Source organism: Mauremys mutica, chromosome 20 (genome assembly GCF_020497125.1).
Source record: "Mauremys mutica isolate MM-2020 ecotype Southern chromosome 20, ASM2049712v1, whole genome shotgun sequence".
NCBI lineage: Eukaryota > Metazoa > Chordata > Testudines > Geoemydidae > Mauremys > Mauremys mutica.
In genome coordinates, this window is record NC_059091.1 from 20649589 (window position 1) to 20654211 (window position 4623).

A 4623-nucleotide genomic window follows, 5' to 3' on the forward strand; every position below is an offset into this window, starting at 1 on the left:
GGAGCGCCCTTCTGCACCGCTCTAGTCTCAGCCTGGAACTAAACTGCTAAGAGCAGGAGCTCCTTTTATCTGGGTCAGCTGGTACCTGACTGGCTGTTGCTCACCCTTCTAGTCCTTGGAGGACCAGGTCTCTGTGGTTTCCAAAATGGCTGCTCCAGATCTCCTATCTAGGGAAGCTTGGAGGACTCACCTTCTCTGCTCTTCTTCTCTGAGCCCGCTGTTTCTTGAGTCTGGATGGGAGTAGGTTGCAGGAGGGCTGTGGGGCCCCCAGTAGGTCAAATATACCCCATCTCAAACCAACTCTAGACAACCCCAAGAAGAGTGGTCCCCCTTCTACTCAGGTGGAGGCTATCCACACTAAACACACCTGTCTCCTCAGAGAAGGTGGACCATTTTTTCTATAAAACCACAACCCTCCATCACATACTTAGCCAACAATTCAATTCCATAGTCTTCTGTGTTCTGTCTTCCTTGACTCATGGGACAGGAAGGATTTTTTCGAACATGGCTTGGACATTCTTCTTCTTCAGCACTCTTCCAAGTGCCCAGAAGTCATCTACTGTCTGTGAGATATCCCGCAGTGCAGTGACATTAATGCCGATAGGAACCATCACCAATGGTTGCCTGGGGAATTCCAAAGCCTGTCCAATTTTAGAGTGATACCTTGTGTCTTGGTTCTGGGAGGGCAGCGCACTATCCTTTTGTCCTCTTATCTCTTGTAGAACGTTCTTTCAATTCTTTGGAGTATTGAATCTCCAGCAATGGTCATCTGTCTTCCTTGGACAGTTGGAGAACTCTGTGCAACAAAGCTTCATTTTCTTACAGGTTGGGCCAAGCTACGGTGTCTACTAACACGTTCCTGGAATACCACACTTCCCTGCACTTTTGGGAATGGCATGTGCCCACCCCTGCCTGCATTACCTCACCCCTGCCAGCGTGACTTCATCCGCATGGTACGTGCAAGATCACACTGCATAGGAGATGCCTTTTTTGAGAGAGTCCTGCTCCCACTGGCCTGATCTTGAGTGTAGCAGGTGTACAAAGTCATACTGGTGAGGCAGAGAAGAGCAGTCTTCAAAATGGGATCTCCTGTTTGATACGGGAAAAAAAAAACAACCAGTTTTTACCACTTCTGGATGAGAGACAAACCAGCCAAAAAGAGGAGCATCTGGTGTGAAACCAGAGAAGTGGCCTCCATATGCCAAACTGCCGTTCAAAAATGTTCTGTATATCTCCATTCTCTTGGGCCTGCTGGATCATTCATGTTGAAGGGGGTTAGGTTCATGATTACAAATTATCAGTGTTGTAATACAATATTCTCTTCGCCATATGTTCTGATAGCCAGGAAAAATCAGGGGCTTGGTCCTTAGCTGGTTTAAGTCCGTGGAGCTCCATGAAAGTATATGGAGTTACACTGCTTTAAACCAGCTCCGTTTCTGGCCCTTCATCCTCAAGATATATAGACGTGTATGTATCCCTCCCTTCCCTCCCTTCCCCCAGCACTGACCCCAGACGTGCAAAGCACCCCCTGCAGGACACAGTGAAACTCTCCACCCAAACAAAGACATCTGTGGGGAGTATGAACGAGGCTCGGAGTTGGTTGAAGAAGAAACTGTAGATGAGCCACTGACTAACGGCTTGTCTGTATGGGAAAGTGTTACCAAATTATGCCAATAAGTCTGTATGCCGATACAGGTCTTGTTATCCCCATCTAATCCCATATATGGACAAACTTGTTCTGTTTAGCCTAAACCCCTTCCAAAGTGACATAAAATAAACTGAATAAAGGTCACTCTTATGCTGGACAAAAAGAATCCACAGGAGGGTGTGTTTAACCTCGGATAACAGAGTCAATTTAAATTCACAGTTTAGTTCATACCAGTACAGTGTAGAAAAGGCCTAAGAATGACCACAAGGGGGCCAGATCTCCCACTGATATAAAACAGCATCTTTCCATTGGAGTCAATGGGACCGGATCCCCAGCTGGTGAAAATCAGCATCACTCCACTGAGGTCAATATACCCATTTATGCCAGCTAAGGATCTGGCCTTATATAATAAGCTTCCACACACTGAAGAATGGAACTGTGCCCAGAAGTAGCTCTGGGACTAGGAAGAGGGAAATTAACTAGATTGAGGAAGCTCATCAGAAATGACCCTAATGTTTAAATTGAGGAAACTCTGCAGAGGTTGCTGGAACCAAACCATGGAGCCCCACAGGCGGCAAAGCCCAGGCACAGTGAGGCTCCCTGCTTATCTCTGGCTGAGCTTCATAACCCCTGGTCACCACAGCCCCTGCGCCGTCCATGATTCAGGTTTTGTTTGCCCTTGTACAGTCATCCGTGCCCCTCACCCCGCCCACATCCCCGGCCTTGTCTGCCCTTGTCCAATAACTCCGCCTGTTGATCTATGTCCCAACCTAATCTCCCCTTTGTACAGTCATTTGCACCCACAAACCCACCCATGTCCTCAGTCTTATCTGCCATGACTCCTGCTTGGCCCATGTCCCAGCTTTGTCTGCAGCTGGTACAGCCACGGCTGTGCCCCCTCCAGGCAGGCGCCTATGCATGGTACAGCCTCCCACAGCCAATCCCACAGGCTCCAACCCTGTGCACACTTCAGTCCCTCTCTGCCGGGCTGTCTCTAGTGAATCTGCTGATCGGCATTTGGCTGTTCCCCTTCCCTGGCTCCTGCCTGTCTCTCTGTCCACCCTTAGCCTGTAAGTTCCTCAGGGCAAGGGCCGTCCCTTCTTGCATCTCTGGAAAGCACCTGGCACATGTCACCAAAACTTACACAGCACAGATTTAGTCAGGGGAACTCTGCCACTGGATGTCAGTGAGGCTGAGGGTCAAGGGCCTAATTATGATTTCCAAATCACTCTGAAGCGGTGATAGTGGCCACTGTCTGAGATGGGATACCAGGCGTGGGTAGTGGGGGAACCAAGGGCTGAGAGGATAGCCCCCAGGCTGGCCCACTACTTCTTACCAAGGGCCAGCCCCTCCTGCCCCTCCCGCCCCTCTTTCCCCCCGGAAGCCGAGAGGTCCCCCTCATGTCTGCCAGCTCTCCCCACCCCCACCCCCGGGCCACCCAAGCACCTTCAGCCCCAGTTCCCCAGCCCCAAAGCACTGGGCGGACAGGGGTGAGCACCCCTCAGCCCCGGAGTGCTGTGCAGCTTGACCCAGGGCCGGCTCCAGGCACCAGCTGAGCAAGCTGGTGCTTGGGGCAGCAGATTCTAGGGGGCGGCATTCCGTCCCATCCTAGGGCGGCACGGCCGCTTTTTGTTTTTGTTTGTTTGCTGCTCTGGCTGCCCTGTAAGGGGCAGAGGAGGGCAGCGCCCTGCAGCAAACTCGGCAGAGCAGCCCACGTCCTTCCCTCCCCGCCGACCGGAGCAGCGCAGAGCCCTACTGGCAGGCGGCGCGGCGATCGGGGCCGCGGGGTGCGCTCCCCGTTGAAGCACTGGCCACCCCCTTCTCTCTCCCCCCCCCGTTCCTCCCCCTCCCCCCCACTAGACCGGGCGCGCACTCTGCAGCACAGGGAGTCCCCTGGCTCCAGCCACCCTGTGGGTTTTTTTGTTCCCCCACCCCCGCTTTGCCGCTTTAGCTGCACCGTGTTTTCTTTTCTTTTTTTTCTTTTCCCCTGCTTTCCCGCTCTGGCGCCACCCCTCCCTTTTTTTTTTTTTGCTTGGAGCGGCAAAACAGCCAGAGCCGGCCCTCGCTTGACCCTTAGCACCATGAGTCCCGGAGCTCCGGACACTGTGGACCCAGCCCCAGCACCCCCAGCGCCTCCTCCCAGCACAGGGCGGGCAGCGCCAACACCTCAAGCAGTGGAGTGCTGGTCACTATGGCCCCAATGCCCAGGGGCCCCCCAGCTCTGGGCGGCCCTAGCCACCCCAAGTCCCAGCCGCCCTAGCCCCAGCTCCAGCCCTGGCAAGCTTCCTAGAAGAGGAGCAGCCTGCCTGGGCTGGGGCCAAGGGGGAAGAGGAAAGCAGGAGGGGGCTTCAGGGTGCAGCGTGGGTGGGGCCAGGAGGGGCTCTTTGGAGAGGCATAGCCTTCCCAGGCCTACGATACACACCGCCAATCATACCAGGCTAGATGGGCTCCCTGCTCTTGATCCAGTCTGGTGATGCCTATGTGCCAATAGATCAATTGCAAGACCATGAATTGCACTAGGAATACAGAAGAAAGATGGTTATGGTGGTTAGGGCCCAGTGCAGGAAACATGGTCAACTCCCTGCTCTACCCGTGAGCACCTGTGTGACCCACCCCGCTGGGTCTCAGCTCCCCACCTGTAAAGCGGGGCTGAAAGCTCTTCCTTAATGCACATAGAGGTCAGAAGCCTAAACAGGTTCAAGTCAGTGAGGCCTAATATATGTAATGCACCCTGCTCTTCATCAGCAGATCTCACAATGCTTTATAAAGGAGATCAATGTCTGTAGCAGGGTGGTCCCCTGCTCCTGCCCTGAAGGGCGTAAAACAGCCCAGGAGAGGGCTGGGGCTGGGGCAACAAGCCTGGGCTGATTGGGGGAAGCAGGCTCCGCTGTGGCCATGCCCCAATCAGGCCCAGCTGGCCCCTATAAGAGGCTGTGAGCCAGAAGCCCAAACAGACTCTTCCTCTGCCTGTAGAG